Raw genomic sequence first — 18849 nt, 5'->3', positions numbered from 1 at the left:
AAAGGAATGGAATGGAACACAACATAAGGCTATGGTTATATTCAATGTGAGCTGAGATTGTGCCACTGCACTCCAGCCTGGATGAAAGAGAGAGATCCTGTTGAAAGAAAGGAATGGAATACAGTGGGGTGGAATGAAATTGAATGGAATTAAATGGAGCGTAGGGGAGTTGAGTGCAGTGGATTGGAGTGGAGTAGGGTGGAGTGGAATGGAGTTGAATGCAATGTGATATAATAGAATGGAATGGAGTGGAGAGGAGTGGAGTGGATTGCAGTGAAGTAGAGTGGTGTGAATGGAATGGAATGGAATGGAATGGGATGGAATGGAGGGGATTGGAGTTGAGTGGAGTGGGGTTGAGTGGAGTGGAGTGGAATGGAATACAATGGAGTAGAATGGAGTGGAGTGGGGTGGAGTGAAACGGATTGGAATGGAATGGAATGGAATGGTGAAATGATAAGTGAACTGAGATTGTGCCACTGCACTCCAGCTGATGTGACACAGTGAGATCCTGACGAAAGATAGGAATGGATTGGAATGGAATGGAATACAATTGAATGCAGTGGAGTGGAGTGGACTGGAATGGAGTGGAGTGGAGTGGAATGGAATGGAAGGGGATGGAATGCTATGGAAAGGAGTGGAGTGGAGTGGAATGGAGTGGAATGGAATTGGATGGAATGGAATGGAGTGGAGTGGAGAGGATTGGAATGGAATGGAAGGGAATGGAATCATGAAATGAAATGAGAGCTGAGATTGTGCCACTGCACGACAGCCGGTGTGACAGGGTGTGACTCCGTCAATAGATAAGTATGGAAGGGAATGGAGTCGTATGGAAGGGAATGGAGTCAAATGTAATGGAATGGAATGGAATTGAATGGAGTGGAGTGGAGTGGATTGGAATGCAGTGGAGTTAAGTGCAGAAGAGTTGAAAGGAGTGGAATGAAATGGGATGGAATGGAACTGAATACAGTACAGTGGAGTGGAGTGGATTGGAGTGGAGTGGAATGGAGTGGAATGGAATCGGATGGATTTCAATGGAGTGAAGTGGAGTGGAATGGAATGGAATGCAATGTATGGAAAGGAATGGCATCGAATGTAATGGAGAAGTGAAACAGGAGCTGAGATTTTGCCACTGCATTCCAGCCTGGGTGAGAGAGTGAGATCCTGTCAAAAGAAAGGAATTGAAAGGAATGGGGAGGAATGGAATGGAATGGAATTGAATGGAGTGGAGTGGAGTGGAATGGAGTGGAATGGAGTGGACTGGTATGGCAAGGAGATGAATGGAATGGAATGATGTGGAGTGGAGTGGAGTGGAATGGAATGGATTGGAATGGAATGGAATGGAATGCAATGGAATGGAATGGAATGCAATGGAATGGAATGGTGAAATGAAATGTCAACTGAGATTTTGCCAATGCAATCCAGCCAGGGACACAGAGGGAGATCCTGTCGAAAATAAGGAATGGAATGGAATGCAGTGAAATGGAATGGAATGGAATGCTATGGAGTGGAGAGGAGTAGAGTGGAATGGAATGGAGTGGCATGGAGTGGAATGAAGTCGTGTGGAGTAGAATGCAGTGGAACAGAATGGGATAGAATGTGATGCAGTGGAATGGAGTGGAAAGGAGTGGAGTGGATTGGTGGGGATTGGAGTGGAATGGAATGGGATGGAATGGGATGGAGTGGAGTGGAGTTTAGTGGAGTGGAATGCAGTGCAATGGAATGGAAAGGAATGGAGTAGAATAGACTGGAGTGGAGTTGAGTGGAGAGGAGTGGAGTTTAATGGAATGGAATGGAATGGAATGGAATGGAATGGATTGGAGGGGAGTGGAATGGAATGGAATGTATTGAATGGAATGGAATGGAATAGAATCGAATGGAATGGTTAAATGAAACGTTAGCTGATATTGTGTCACTGCACTCCAGCCTGGGTGACAGAAGGATCCCGTGAAAGAAAGGAATGGAATGGAATGGAATGGAATGTTATGGAATGAAATGGAATGGAGAGGAGTGTAGTGGAGTGGATTGGAATGGAGTGTAGTGGAATGGAGTGCTATGGAATGGGATGAAACGGAATGGAATGTACTTTAGTGGAGTTGAGTGGAGGGGAGAGGAATGGATTGAAATGGAAAGGGATGGAATGGAGTGGAGTGGAGTGGACTGTAGTGAAGTGGACTAAAGTGGAGTGGAATGGAATTGAATGGAAAGGAATGGCATGCAGTGGATTGGAGTGTGGTGGAGTGGATATAATTGAATGGAATGGAATGGAAAGGAAAGGTGGAATGAAACGTGAGCTGATATTGTGCCACTGCAATCCAGCCTTGGTGAGAGAGTGAGATCAGGTCGAAAGAAAGGAATGCAATGGAATTCAGAGGAATGGAATGGAATGGGAAAGAATGGAATGGAGTGGAGTGGAGAGAAGTGGAGTGGAATGGGATGGGACGGGATTGAATGCAATGGAGTGGAGTGGATTGGAATGGAGTGGAGATTAATGGAGTGGAGTGGAATGGAATGGTCTGGAATGGTATGGAATGGAACAAAATGGAAACGATTGCAGTGGAATGGAATGGTGAAATTAATGTGAGCTGAGATTTTGCCACTGCAGTGCAGCCCAGGTGATGGAGTGAGGACCTGTTGAAAACAAGGAAAGGAATGGAAGGTAGTGGAATGTATTGGAATGGAATGGAATGGAATGGAGTGGAATGGATTAGAATGGAATGGAATGGGATGGAGAGGATTGGATTGGAGTGGAGTGGGTCGGAATGGAGTGGGATGTAATGGCATGGAATGGAGTGGTGTGGAGTGGTGTGGAGTGGAGTGGATTGGAATGGAGTGGAATGCAATGGGATGTAATGGAATGGAGTGGAGTGGAGTGGAGTGGAATTGAGTGGAATCGAATGGGATTCAATGGGATGGAGTGAAGTGGAGTGGAGTGGAATGGAATGGAATGGAGTGACATGGAATGGAATGAAATGTTATGGAATGGAATGGAATGCAAAGGTAAAATGAAATGTGTGCTGTGATTTTGCCACTGCACTACAGCTTGGGTGACAGAGTAAGAGACTGTCAAAAGGAAGGTATGGAATGGAATGAAATGGAGTGGAGTGGAGTGGAGAGGAACGGAATGGAATGGAAGAGATTGGAGTGTAGTGTAGTGTAGTGGAGTGAAATGGAATGGAATGGAATGGGGAAATGAAAAGTGATCTGTGATTGTGACACTGCATTCTAGCCTATGTGACACAGTTAATCCTGTCGAAAGATAGAAAAGGAATGGAATGGAGTGGAATGGAATGGTATGGAGTGCAGTGTGGTGGAGTGGTGTGTGTTGCAGTGGAATAGAGTGGAACGGAAAGGGATGGAATGGAATGGTTAGGACTGTAGTGGAGTGGAGTTGAATGGAGTGGAAAGGAATTGGATGGAATGGAATGAAGTGGAGTGGAATGCAGTGGAGTGGAGTGCAATGGAGTGGAAAAAATGGTATGAAATGGAATGGAGTGGAGTGGAGTACAGTAGAGTGGAATGGAATGCGGGGCAGTGGACTGGAGTGGAGTGGGCCGAATGTAATGGAATGGAATGCACTGGAGTGGAGTGGAGTGGAGTGCACTGCAGTGAAATGGAACGGAATGGAATGGAATGGAGAAAAGAAGTGTGAGCAGAGATTGTGCCACAGCACTCCAGCCTGTGTGACAGAGTGGGATGCTGTCCAAAGAAAGGAGTGTATTGGAATGGAATGGAAAGGTGTGGAATGGAATGGAATGGAATGGAATGGAATGGAATGGAATGGAATGGAATGGAAAGAAATGGGATGGAATGGAGAAGAGTGGAATGGAGTGTAGTGGAGTGGAGTTGAGTGGAATTGAATGGAATTTAGTGGAGTGGAGTGGAGTGGAGTGGAATGGTATGGAATGAAATGAAATGGAATGGAATGGTGAAATGAAATGTGAGCTGAGATTGTGCCACTGAACTCCAGCCTGTGTGACAGAGTGAGATCCTGTCAAAAGAAAGGAATGCAATTGAATAGAGTGAAATGGAATAGAATGGAAATGAATGCAGTGTAGTGTAGTGTATTGTAGTGTAGTGTAGTCAAGTCGAGTCGAGTGGAGTGGAATGGAATGGAATGGAATGGGAAGGAATGGAATGGAATGAAGTGTAGTGGAGTTGAATGGAGTGGAATGGAATGGGATTTAATGGAATGAGGGGCAGTAGACTGGAGTGGAGTGGGCGGAATGGAATGGAATGGAATGCAGTGGAGTGGAGTGTAGAGGAGTGCACTGCAGTAGAATGAAATGGAATGGAATGGAGAAATGAAATGTGAGCAGAGATTGTACCACTGCACTCCAGCCTGTGTGACAGAGAGGGATGCTGTCGAAAGAAAGGGGTGGATTGGAATGGAATGGAATGGAATGGAATGGAATGGAATGGAGTGGAGAGGAGTGAAATGGAGTTGAATGGCAGGGGATGGAATGCAATGGAACGAAGCAGATTGGAGTGGAGTGGAATGGAGTGGAATGCACTGGAATGTAATGGAATGTAATGATGAGGAATGGAATGGATTGGAAGAAAATGGAATAGAATGGAATAGAATGGAATGGAATTAAGTAGTGAAATGAAATATGAGCAGAGATTGTACCACTACACTACAGCCTGGTTGACACAGTGACATCCTGTCGAAGGAAAAGAAAGGACTGTAATGGAGTGGAATGGAAAGGAATGCAATGCAATGGAGTGTGGCAGAGTGCAGTGGAGTGAGGTGAGGTGCAGTGGAGTGGAAAGGAATTTGATGCAATGGAATGGAATGCAGAGGAGTGGAGTGGAGTGAAATGGAGTGGAATGCAATGGGATGGAATGGAAGAGATCGGAATGGTGTGGAGTGGAGTGGACTGGAGTGGAAAGGAATGGGACAAAATGGAATGGAATGGAGTGGAGTGGAATGGAATGGAATGGAGTGGAATGGAATGGAATGGAAAGGAATTGAAAGGAATAAATGGTGAAATGAAATGTGACCTGAGATTGTGCCACTGCATTCCAGCTTTTGTGATAGAGTAAGAACATGTCAAAAAAAAGGAAAACCATGAAATGTAGTGGAATGGAAAAGAATGGCAACGAATAGAGTGGAGTGGAGTGGAGTAGAGGGGAGTGGAGTCGAGTGAAGGGGAGTGGAGTCGAGTGGAATGCAATGGAGTGGAATGGAATGGGATGTAATAAATGGAGTGGACTGGAGTGGAGTTGAGTGCAGTGGAATGGATTGGAATGGAATGGAATGGAGTTGTAAGGAATGGAATCGAATGGATTGGAGTGGAGTGCAGTGGAGTCGAATGGAGTGGACTGGAATAGAATGGAATAGATTGCAATGGAATGGAATGAAATGGAGAAATAAAATTTGAGAAGGGATAGTGCCACTGCACTCCAGCCTGTGTGACAGTCAGAGATGCTGTCAAAAGAAAGGAGTGGAAGGGAATGGAAAGGAATGGAATGGAATGGAATGGAAAGGAACGGAATGGAATGGAATGGAATGGAATGGAATGGAATGGAATGGAAAGGAATGGAGTGGAGTGGAGTGGAGTGGAGAGGAGTGTAGTGGAGTGGAGGGGAGTGGGGTGGAGCTGAATGGAATGCAGTGAAAAGAATGGAATGCCATGGAATGGAGTGAAGCAGAGTGGAGTAGAGTGTAACGGAGCAGAGTGGAATGGACAGGAACACAATGGGATAGAATGGGAAGGAGTGGAGTGGAGTGAGCTGGATTGGAATGGAGTGGACTGGAATGGAATGGAATAGAATGACATGGAGTGGAAAGGAGTAGAGAAGTATTAAATGGAATGGAATGGAATGTTGGAATGAAATGTGGGCTGCGATTGTGCCACTGCAATCCAACCTGGGTCAATGAGTGACATAATTTCGAAGGAAAGAAATGGAAAGGAATGGAGTCGAATGGAATGGAATGCAATGGAATGGAGTGGAGTGGAGTGAAATAGAGTGGAGTGGAGTGAAATGGAATTTGATGGAGTGGAATGGAATGGAGTGGAGTTGAGTGGAATGGAGTGGAATGGAATAGAGTGGAGTGGTGTAGAGTGGAGTAGACTGGAGTGTAATAAAGTGGAATTGAATGGGATGTAAGGAAATGGAGTGGGTTGGAGTGGAGTGGAATGCAATGGAATGGAATGCAAAGGAATGGAATGGAAAGGAATAGAGAGGAATGGAATGGAAAGGTGAAATGATATGTAAACTGAGTTTTTGGCACTGCACTCCAGTCTGGGTGACAGAGTTAGAGCCTTTCAAAAGAAACGAATGGAATGGAATGGAGTGGAATGGAATGGAAAGGAAGGGAGTGGAGTGGAGTGGAATGGAGTGGAATGAAATGGGATGGATGGAATGCTGTGGAGTGGAGTGGTGTGGAGTGGAGTGGAGTGGAGTAGAATGGAGTGGATTGGAATGGGATGGAATTGAATGGAGTGGAGTGGAGTAGAGTGGAGTGGAGTGGAATACAGTGGAGGGGAGGGGAATGGAGTGGAAAGAAATGGTATGGAGTGGAATAGAATAGACTGGAGTGGAGTGGAGTGGAGTGGAATGGATAGGGATGGAATGGAACGCAGTGGAGTGCAATGGAGTGGAGTGGAGTGGAATGGAGTGCAATGGAGTGGAATGGAATGGAATGGAATGGAATGGAACGAGATGGAATGGAATGGAGTGCAGTGAAATGGAGTCGAGTGCAGTGGAGTTGAATGGAATGGAATGGATTGGAATGGAATGGAACGGAATGCAATGGAATGGAATGGCATGGAGTGGAGTGGTTTGGAGGGAAGAGCTGTGGAGTGGAGTGTAATGGATTGGATTGGAAAGGGATGGAGTGGAATGGAAAGGAATGGAGAGGAATGGAGTGGAGTTTAGTGGAGTGGAGTGGAATGGAGTGGAATTGAATGGGGTGGAATTTAATGGAATGGATTGGAGTGCAGTGGAATGGACTGGAATGCAATGGAGTGGTGTGCTGTGGACTGGAGTGTAGTGGAATGGATTCCAACGGAATGGAGTGGTGTGCTGTGGAGTGGAGTGGAGTGGAAAGGATTGAGATGAAATTGAATGGAGTGAAATGGAAAGGAGTGGTATGATGTGGAGTGGAGTGGAGTGGAGTGGAATGGAATGGAATGAAATGGAATGGAATGGTAAAATGAAATGTGAGGTGAGATTGTTTCACTGCACTCCAGCCTGGGTGTCAGAGTGAGAACCTGTCAAAAGACAGGAATGGAAGGGAATGGAGTGCAATGGAATGGAAAGCAATGGAATGGAATGGACTGGAGTTGAGTGGAGTGATTTGGAGCGCAGTGGAGTGGAATGGAGTGGAATGCAATGGGATGGAGTGGAGTTTAGTGGAGTGGAGTGGAGTGGAGTGGAATGGAATGGAATGTAGTGGAGAAGAGTTCAGTGGAGTGCACAGGAGTGGAATGGGATGGAATGGAATAGAATGGAATGGAATGAAATGGTGAAATGAAATGTGAGTGCAGATTTTGTCACTGCACTTCAGCATATGTGACAAAGTGAGACCCTTTCGAAAGAAAGGTATGGAATGGAATGGAGTAAAATGGAATGGAATGGAATGGAATGGAATTGAGAGGAGTGGAGTGGAATGGAGTGGAATGGAAAGAGATGGAATGGAATGGAATGTAGTGTACTGGAGAGGAATGGAGTGGAGTGGAATGCAATGGAATCGATTGGAGTGGAGTGGAAAGAAATGGAATGGAATGGAATGCAATGGAAAGCAATGGTGAAATGAAATGTGAGCTCAGATTGTGCCACAGCACTCCAGCTACGGTGACAGAGTGTGATCCTGTCAAAAGAAAGGAATGGAGTGCAATGGAGTGTAACAGAATGGAATGGACTGTAATGGATTGCAGTGGACTGGAGTGGAGTGGACTGGAGTGGATTGGAATAGAATGGGATGGAATGGAATTGAGTAGAGTGGTGTGGAGGGAAGTGGACTGCAATGGAGTGGGACGGAATTAAATGGAATGGAATGGAATGTAATGGAGTGCAATGGAACGGAATGGAATGGAATGCAATGGACTGGAATGGTGAAATGAAATGTGAGCTGACATTCTGCCACTGCACTCCAACCTGGGTGCCAGAGTGAGATACTGTCGAAAGAAAGGAATGGAATGGAAGGCAGAGAAAGGGAATGGAATGGAGTAGAGTGAAATGGAGTGCTGTGGACTGGAATGGAGTGGAATGAAATGGCATGTAGTGGAATGGAATGGAATGGAGTAGAGTGGAGTTGAATTGATTTGAGCGGAATCCAATGGGGTGGAATGGAGAGGAGTGGAATGGAATGAGATGGAGTGGAATGGAATGGAGTGCAGTGTAGTGAAGTGGAGTGGAAGTGAGTGGAATGGAATGGAATGGAGTGGAATGGAATTGAGAGGAGTGGAGTGGAGTGGAAAGGAGTGGAAGAGAGAGTTTGGAATGGAGTTAAGTGGAGTGGAGTGGGGTGGAGTGGAGTCGAGTGGAGCAGATTGGAATGGAATGGAATGGGATGGAATGAAGTTGAGTGGAGTCTAGGAAAGTGCAGTAGAATGGAGTGGAATGGAATGGAATGGAAAGGAGTGCAATGAAATGGAATGGATTGGATTGGAGTAGATGGTTAAGAGTAGAGTGGAGTGGAGTGGAGTGGCAAGGAATGAAATGGAATGGAATGGAATGAAATGCAATGGTGAAATGAAATGTGAGCTGAGATTCTGCCACAACACTCCAGCATGGGTGACAGAGTGAGATCTGTTGAAAGAAAGGAATGGAGTGAACCTGAGTGGAATGGAATGGAATCGAAGGGAGATGATTGGAGTGGGGTGGAGTGGAGTGCAGTGGAGTGGAGTGGAGAGGAGTGGAGTGGCATGGAGTGGAATGGAAAGGGATGGAATGGAATGAAGTGGAGTGCAGTGGAGTGGAGTGGAATGGAATGGCATGGAATGGAATGGTATGGAATTGCATGGAATGGAATGGTATGCAATTGCATGGAATGGAATGGAATGCTGAAATGAATTGTGAAATGAGATTCTGCCACTGCACGTCAGCCTGGGTGACAGAGTGAGATCCTGTCAAAAGAAATGAATGGAATGCAAAGGGGTGAAATGGAATGCAATGGAATGGAGTGGAGTGGAGTGGACTGGAAGGGAGTGGAGTGGAGTGGAGTCGACTGGATTGTAATGGAATCGAATGGAATGGAATGGAATGGAATGGAATTGAATGGAATGGAATGGAATGGAATGGAATGGAATGGAATGGAATGGAATGGAATGGTGAAATTAAATGTGAACTGTGATTGTGCCAGTGAACTCCAGCCTGGATGACAGAGTGAGTTCCTGTCGAAACAACAGAATGGAATGAAATGAAGTGGAATGGAATGGAATGGAACGGAATTTATTGGAGTGGAATAGAGTGGAGGGGAGAGGAGTGGAGTGGAGTGGAATGGAATGGGATGGAGTGCAATGGAATGGAGTAGAGGGGATTAGAGTGGAGTGAAATGGAGTAGAATGGAATGGAATGGACTGGTGTGGAGTGGAGTGCAGTGCATTGGAGTGGAATTCAGTGGAATGGAATGGAATGGTGAAATGAAATGTGAGCTGATATTCTGCCACTGCACTCCAGCCTGTGTCACAGAGTGAGATCATGTCGAAAGAAAGAATGGAATGGAATCGGGTAGAATGGCATGGAGTGGAATGGAGTGGAGTGGAGTGGAGTGGAGTGGAATGGAATGGAATAGAATGGAATGGAATGCAATAGAATGGTAAAATGAAATGTGAGCTGAGATTATGCCACTGCACTCCTGCCAGGCTAACAGTGTGAGATCCTGTCAAAAGAAAGGAATGGAATGGAATGGAGTGGAATGGAATGAAATGGAATGGAATAGAATGGAATGGAATGGAATGGCATGGAGTGGAGTGGAGTGGAATGGAATGGAGTGGAATGGAATGGGATGCAGTGGAATAGAATGGAATGGAGTGAAGTGGAGTGGAGTGGAATGGAATGAAGTGGAATGGAATGGGATGCAGTGGAATAGAATGGAGTGGAGTGGAGTAGAGTGGAGTGGAGTGAAGTGGAATGGGGTGGAATAGAATGGGATGGATTGAATGGACTGGTGTGGACTGGTTGGAGTCGAGTGGAATGGAGTGGAATGGAATACAACGGTTAAATGAAATGTGAGCTGAGTTTGTGCCACTGCACTCCGGTCTGTGTGACAGTGTGAGATCCTGTCAAAAGAAAGGAATGGAATGGAATGGCGTGGAATAGAATGGAACGGAGTGGAGTGGAGAGGAATGGAATGGGAAGGAATGGAATGGAGTGGAGTGCAGGGGAATGCAGAGGAGTGGAATGGAGTGTGGTGTAGAGGACTGCAGTGGACTGGAGTGGAGAGGAATGGAATGGAATGGAGAAATTAAATGTGAGCTCAGATTATGCCACTGCACTCCCGCCTGGGTGACAGAGTGAGATCATGTCGAAAGAAAATAATGGAATGAAATTGAGGGTAATGGAATGGAATTGAATGGAGTGGAGTGTAGTGGAATTGAGTTGAGAGGAGTGGAGTGGAGTGGAATAGAGTGGAATGGAACGGGATGGAATGGAATGCAGTGGAGTGGAGTGGAGTGAAGAGGAGTGGAATGGAGGGGAATGGAATGGAGTAGAGTGGAGTGGAGATGGGTGGAGTCGAATTGAATGGAATGCTCTGGAATGGCATGAAATGGAATGGAGTGAAATGCAATGGTGAAATGAAATGTGAGCTGAGATTGTGCCACTACACTCCAGCATGGGTGACAGAGTGAGATCCTGTTGAAAGAAAGGAATAGAGCGAAATTGAGTGCAATGGAATGGAATGGAATGGAGTGGATTGGAGTGGGGTGGAGTGGAGTGCAGAGGAGTGGAGTGGAAAGGAGTTGAGTGGCATGGAGTAGAATGGAAAGGGATGGAATGGAATGGAGTGGAGGGCAGTGGAGTGGAGTGGAATGGAATGGAATGGTATGAAATTGTTTTGAATGGAATGGAATGCTGAAATGAAATGTGAAATGAGATTCTGCCACTGCACTCCAGCCTGGGCGACAGAGTGAGATCCTGTCTACAGAAATGAATGGAATGGAATGGGGTGGAATGGAATGGAATGGAAAGGAGTGGAGTGGAGTAGAGTGGTGTGGAATGGAGTCGAGAGGAGTGGAGTAGAGTGGAGTGTAATGGAATGGAATGGAATGGAATGGAAAGGAATCGAATGAAATAGAATGGTGAAATGAAATGTGAACTGTGATTGTGCCACTGCCCTCCAGCCTGGATGACAGAGTGAGTTCCTGTCGAAACAAAAGAATGGAATGGATTGAAGTGAAATGGAATGCAAAGTAATGGAATAGATTGGAGTGAAATGGAGTGGAGTGGAGAGGATTGCAGTGGAGTGGAATGGAATGGGATGGGATGGAGTGCAATGGAATGGAGTGGAGGGGAGTGGAGTGGAGTGGAAAGGAGTGAAATGGAATGGAATGGACTTGTGTGGAGTGGAGTGGAGTGCATTGGAGTGGAATTCAATAGAATGCAATGGAATGGTGTAATGAAATGTGAGCTGATATTGTGCCACTACACTCCAGCATCTGACACAGAATGAGATCATGTAGAAGGAAAGAATAGAATGGAGTGGGGAAGAATGGGATGGAGTGGAAAGGAGTGGAGTGAGGGTGGAGTGGAATACAATGGAATGGAATAGAATGGAATGGAATGCAATAGAATGGTAAAATGAAATGTGAGCTGAGATTATGCCACTGCACTCCTGCCAGGCTAACAGAGAGAGAACCTGTCGAAAGAAAGGAATGGAATGGAATGGAGTGGAATGCAATGGAATGTAGTGGAATGGAATGGAATGCAATGGAATGGAATGGAATGGAGTGCAGTGGAGTGGAGTGGAATGGAATGGAATGGAATGGAATGGAATGGGATGCAGTGGAATAGAATGGAATGGAGTCGAGTGGAGTGGAATGGAATGCAGTGGAATGGAATGGGATACAGTGGAATAGAATGGAATGGAGTCGAGTGGAGTGGAATGGAATGCAGTGGAATGGAATGGGATACAGTGGAATAGAATGGAGTGGAGTGGAGTGGAGTAGAGTGGAGTGGAGTGGAGTGGAATGGGGTGGAACAGAATGGGATGGAATTGAATGGAATGGAGTGGACTGGGGTGGAGTCAAGTGGAATGGAGTGGAATGGAATAGAACGGTTAAATGAAATGTGCGCTGAGTTTGTGCCACTGCACTCCAGTCTGTGTGACAGTGTGAGATCCTGTCAAAAGAAAGGAATGGAATGGAATGGCTTGGAATTGAATGGAATGGAGTGGAGTGGAGTGGAATCGAATGGGAAGGAATGGAATGGAGTAGATTGCAGGGGAGAGGAGAGGAGTGGAATGGAACGGGATGGAATGGAATGCAGTGGAGTGGAGTGGAGTGAAGAGGAGTGGAATGGAGGGGAATGGAACGGAGTAAAGTGGAGTGGAGATGGGTGGAGTCGAATTGAATGGAATGCTACGGAATGGCATGGAATAGAATGGAATGAAATGGAATGGTGAAATGCAGTCTGAGCTGACATTGTGCCACTGCAACCCAGCCTGGGGGACAGTGTGAGATCCTGTTAAATGAAAGGAGTGGAATGGAACGGAGTGGAATGGAATGGGATGCAATGGAATGGAATGGAGTGGAGTGGAGTGGAGTGGAGAGGAAAAGAATTGGATGGAGTGCAATGGAATGGAGAAGACTGGAGTGGAGTGGAGTGGATAGCAATGGAGTGGATTGGAATGGCATGGAATGGAATTGAGTGGAGTGGAAAGGAGTGGAATGGAATGAAATGGAATGGAGTGGAGTGGAGTTGAGTGGATTGGAGTGTAGTGGAGAGGAATGGCATGGGGTGGAATAGAATGGAATGGAATGGAATGGAACGGAATATAATGGAATGGAATGGAATAGTGAAATGAAATGTGAGCTGAGACTGTGCCACTGCTCTAAAGCCTGGGTGACAGAGTGAGATTCCGTCGAAAGAAAAGAATGGAATGGAATAGAGTGGAATGGAATGGAATGGAATGTAGTGGAGGGGAGTGGAGTGGAGCGGAATGGAGTGGAATGGAGTGGAATGGAATGGGATGCAGTGGATTGGAATGGAACGGAGAAATGAAATGTGAACACAGATTGTGCCACTGCACTACAGCATGGGTGAAAGAGTGAGATCCTGTCTAAAGAAAGAAATGGAATGGAATGGATCAGAATGCAATGGAATGGAATGGAGTGGAGTGGAGTGGAGTGGGATTGAGTGGAATGGAATGGAATGGAAAGGAATGGAATGGAGTGGAGTGGAATGGATTGGAGTTGAGTGGAGTGCAGTCGAGTGGAGTAATGTGGAATGGAATGGAATGGAATGCGATGGAGTGAAACCGAATGGAGTGGAGTGAACTGGAGTGGAGTGGAGTGGAATGGAATGGGATGGAATGGAGTGGAGTGCAGTGAAGTGGAGTGGAGTGGAATGGACTGGACTGGAATTGAGTGGAATGGAGTGGAATGGAGTGCACTAGAGTGGAATAGGATGGGATGGAAGGGAATGGGTTGGAGTGGAGAGGAGTGGAGTGGAATGAAATGGAATGGAATGATGAAATGAAATTAGAGCTGAGATTGTGCCACTGCTCTCCACTGTGCATGAGAGAGTGGGATCCTGTAGAAAGGAACGAATGGAATGCAATGGAGTGGAATGGAATGGACCGGAATGGAGCAGAATGAAAGTGGAATGGAATGTTATGGAATGGAATGGAATGGAATGGCGTGGAGTGGAGTGGAGTGGAATGGCGTGCAATAGAATGCGATGGAGAGGAATGGATTGGGGAGGAGTGGAGTGGAACGGAAAGGAGTGGAATGGAATGGAATGGAATGGAATGGAATGGATTGGAGTGGAGTGGAGAGGAGTGCAGTGGAGTGGATTGGAATGGAATGGAATGAAATGAAATGGAATGGAACGGTGAAACGAAATGTGAGCTGAGATTGTGCCACTGTATTCCAGCCCTGGTGAGAGTGTGAGATCCTGTCAAAAGACCGAAATGAAAAGGAAGGAAGTGGAATACAATGGAATGGAGTGGGGTGTGGTGGAGTCGAGTCGAATGAAGTGGAGTGGAATGGAATGGAATGCAATGGAAAGGAATGGAATGGAATGGTGAAATGAAATGTGAGCTGAGATTGTGCCACTGAACTCCAGACAGTGTGACAGTGAGACCCTGTCAAAAGAATCGGATGGAATGAAATGGAGTCGTATGGAATGGAATGGAATGGAGTGGAGTGGAGTGGAGTGGAGTGCAGTGGAGTGGAGGGGAAGAGATTGAAATGGGATGGAATGGAATGGAATGGAGTGGAGTGGAGTGTAGAGGACTGGAGTGGAGTGGAATGGAGTGAAACGGAATGGGATGGATTTCAGTGGAGTGGAATGGAGTGGAGAGGAGTGGAATGGAATGGACTGGAATGAAATGGATTGGAATGGAACGGAGTGGAATGGAACGGAGTGTAATGGAATGGAATGGAAATGTGAAATGAAATGTGAGCTGAGATTGTGTCACTGCACTCCAGCCTGGGTGACAGAGGGAGATCATGTCAATAGAAAGAAATGGACTGTAATGGGGTGGAATGGAATGGAGTGGAGTGGAGTGAAGTGGAGTGGAGTGGATTGGAGTGGAGTGCAGTGGAGTGTAGTGAAATGGAGAGGAATGGAAAGTGATGGAATGGAATGGAGTGGAGTGGAGAGGAATGGATTGGAATGGAATGGAACGGTATGGAGTGGAGTGGCGTGGAGTGGATTGGAATGGAATAGAATGGAATGGAATGCATTGGAATAGAATGCAGTGGAATGCGTTTGAATGGAACGTTGAAATGAAATGTGATGTGAGATTCTGCCCCTTCAGTCCATCCAGGGTGACAGAATGAGATCCTGCCAAAAGAAAGGAATGCAATGGAATGGAGAGGATTGGAATGGAATGGAATTGAATGGAGTGAAGTGGTGTGGAGTGGAGTGGTGTGGAGTGTAGTCAAATGGAGTGGAATGGAATCGGATGTTTTGGAATGGAATGGAGAGGAGTGGATTGGAGATGGTTGGAGTGGAATGGAATGAGATGAAATGGAATGGTGTGGAGTGGAGTGGAGCAGAAAGGATTGGAATGGAGTGGAGTGGAATGCAGTGGAGTGGAATGGAATGGAATTTAATGCATTGGAATGGAATGCAGTGAAATCCATTTGAATGGAATGTTGAAATGAAATATAAGCTGAGATAGTGCCACTGCACTCCAACCTGCATGAGAGAGTGAGATCCTGTCAAAAGAAAGCAATGGAGTGGAATGGAGTGAAACAGATTGGAGTGCGATGGAATGGAGTGGATTAGAGTGGAGTGGAATGGAGTGGAATTGAGTGTAATGGAAAAGCAAATTGTAATGTGATCTGTGATTGTGCCACTGCAATCCAGCCTGTTTGACGGAGTGAGATCGTAGCGAAAGAAAGGAATGGAATGGAGTGGAGTGGAGTGGAATGGAGTAGAATGGAATGTAATGGGATGGATTGGAATGGAGTGGAGTGGAATGGGGAGGAGTGGAATGGATTGGAATTAAATGGAACAGAATGGAATGAAATGGAGTGTACTGGAGTGGAGTGGAGTGGAATGGAATGGAGTGTAATTGAATAGAGTGGAATGGAATGGTGACATCAAATGTGAGCTGAGTTTCCTGGACTGCACGCTAGCCTGGGTGACAGAGAGAGATCCTGTGAAAAGAAAGCAATGGAATGTAATGCAGTGGAGGGAATGGAATGCAGTGTAGTGGAGTGGAATTGAGTGGAAAGGAGTGGTGTGGACTGCAGTGGAGAGGAATGGAGTGGCAGGGAGTGGGATGCAATGGGATGTAATTTAACGGAATGGAGTGGAGTGGAGTGGAAAGGAGTGGAATGGAAAGGGATAGAATGTAGTGGGGTGTAGTCGAGTGGAGTGGAATGGAATGGAATGTAGTGGAGTGGAGTGGAGTTGAGTGGAGTAGAGTGGAGTGCAATGGAATGTCATGGAATAGAATGGTATGGAACGGAATAGTAAAATGCAATATAAGCTGAGTTTCTTCCACTGCACTCCAGCCTGTGTGACAGAGTGAGGTCCTGTCAAAAGAAATTTATGGAATGGAATGGAGTTGAACGTAATGGAATGGAATGGAGTGGAGTGGAGGGGACTGGAATTCAGTGGTGTGGGGTGGAATGGAGGGGAATGGAATGGAAAGAAATGGAATGAAATGGAGTGTAGTGGAGTGGACTGGAATGGAATAGGAGGGAATGGAGTGGAGTGGAGTGGAGTCGAGTCGAGTGTACTGGAATGGAGTGGAATGGAGTGGAATGGAATGGAGTGGAATGGAATGGAATGGAATTTAAGGTAGTGGAATGGAGTGGAGTGAAGTGGCATGGAGTGGATTGGAGTGGAGGAGCATGGAGTGGAATGGAATGGGATGGATTGGAATGAAATGGAGTGGAGTGGAGTGGAATGGAGAGGAATGAAATGGAGTGGAATGGAATGGGATGGAATGGAATGGAGTGGAGTGGAGTGGAGAGGAATGGAGTGGAATGGAATGGAATGGAATGAAGTGGACTGGAATGGAGTGGATTGGAATGGAATGGAATGGAATGCATTGGAATGGAATGCAGTGGAGTGCATTTGAATGAAAAGTTGAAATGAAATGAAACCTGAGATTCTGCCACTGCACTCCATCCTGGGTGACAGAATGAGATCCTGCCAAAAGAAAGGAATGCAATGGAACGGAAAAGATTGGAATGGAATGGAATAGAACGGAGTGGAGTGGAGCGGAGGGGAGTGGATTGGAGTGGAGTGGTAAGCAGTGTAGTTGAATGGAGTGGAATGGAATTGGATGGATTGGAATGGAATGGTGATGAGTGGAGTGGAGTTGGGTGGAGTAGAGTGGAATGGAATGAGATGGAATGGAATGGTGTGGAGTGGAGTGGAACGGAACAGAATGAAATGGAATGGAGCAGAACGAAATGAAATGGAGTGGAGTGGAGAGGAATGGAATGGAATGGAATGCATAGGAATGGAATGCACTGGAATACATTTGAATGGAACGTTGAAATGAAATATGAGCTGAGATTGTGCCACTGCACTCCAATCTGCGTGACAGAGTGAGATCCTGTCGAAAGAAAGGAATGGAATGGAATGGAGTCTAATGGAATGAAGTGTGATGGAATGGAGTGCAGTGGATTAGAGTGGAGTGGAGTGGAGTGGAATGGATTGTAATGGAATAGCGAATTGTAATGTGATCTGTGATTGTGCCACTGCAATCCAGCCTGTTTGACAGAGTGAGACCATACCGAAAGAAAGGAATAGAATGGAATGAAGCCGCATGGGATGGAATGGAATGGAATGGAATGGAGTGGAGTGGAATGGAATGGAATGGAGTGGAGTGGAATGGAATGGAATGGAATGGAGTGGAGTGGAATGGAATGGAATGGAGTGGAGTGGAATGGAATGGAATGGAATGGAGTGGAATGGGTTGGAATGGAATGGAGTGGAATGGAGTGGAATGGAGTGGAATGGAGTGAAGTGGAGTGGAGTGCAGTGGAGTGGAGTGGAAAGTAATGGAATGGGATGGGACAGTGTGGAATGGAATGGCATGGAGTGCAGTGGAGTTGACTTGACTGGAGTCGAGTGGAGTGGACTGGAGTGGAATGGAATAGGAAGAAATGTGATGGAGTGGATTCTACTGTAGTGGAGAGAAGTGGAATGGAGTGGAATGGAATGGGATAGAATAGAATGGAATGTAGTGCAGGGTAATGGAGTGGAATGTATTGGAATGGCCTGGAATGTAATGGAACAGAATGGCGTGGAGTGGAAAGGAGTGGAATTAAAAGGAATGGAATAGAATGGGATGGAATGCAATGGAATGGTTAAATGATATGTGAGTAGAGATTGTGCCACGGCACTACAGCCTGGGTGACAGAGTGAGATCCTGCTGAATGAATGGAATGGAATGGAATGGAATGGAATGGAAAGGAATGGAATGGAATAGAATGGAATGGAGTGGAATGGAGTGGAGTGGAGTGGATTGGAGTGGAATGGAGTGGCGTGGAGTGGAGTGGATTGGAGTGGAATGGAGTGGAACGGAATGGGATGGAGTTAAATGGAATGGAGTGTATTGAAGTGGATTGGAGTTGACGGGAATGGAATAGTGTGGTGAAATGAATTGTGAGCTGAGATTTTTGCACTGCACACCAACCTGGGTGACAGTGAGATCCTGTCAAAGAAAGGAGTGGAATGGAATGGAGTGGAGGGAATTGAATGGAATGTAGTGGAATGGAGTGGAGTGGAGTGGAATGTAGTGGAATGGAGTGCAGTGGGGTAGAAGGGAGTGGAATGGAATTTGATGTAATGGAATAGAATGGAGTGGAGTGGTGTGCAGTCAAGATCAGTGTAACGGAGTGGAACGGAATTTGATGTAATGGAATAGAATGGAGTGGAGTGGAGTGGACTCGAGTGGGGTGTAATGAAGTGGAATGGAATGAGATGGAATGAATTGGAGTGGAGTGGAGTCGAATGGAGTGGAATGGAAAGGAATAGAGTGGAGTGGAGTGCAGTGGAGTGGAGTGGAGAGGAATAGAGTGGAATGGAATGGGATGGAATGGAGGGGAGTGTAGTGTAGTGGAGAAAAGTGGAGTGGAATGGAATGTAATTTAGAGGAGTGGAGTGGAGTGGAGTGGAATGAAATGAAACGAAATGGAATGGAATGGTGAAATGAAATGTGAGCTGAAATTGTACCACTAAACTCCAGCCTGTGTGACAGAGCGT

The sequence above is a fragment of the Pongo pygmaeus genome, chromosome 19 (genome assembly GCF_028885625.2).
Source record: "Pongo pygmaeus isolate AG05252 chromosome 19, NHGRI_mPonPyg2-v2.0_pri, whole genome shotgun sequence".
NCBI lineage: Eukaryota > Metazoa > Chordata > Mammalia > Primates > Hominidae > Pongo > Pongo pygmaeus.
The sequence above is the reverse complement of the archived record's forward strand: the minus strand, read 5'-3'. Positions refer to the sequence as shown.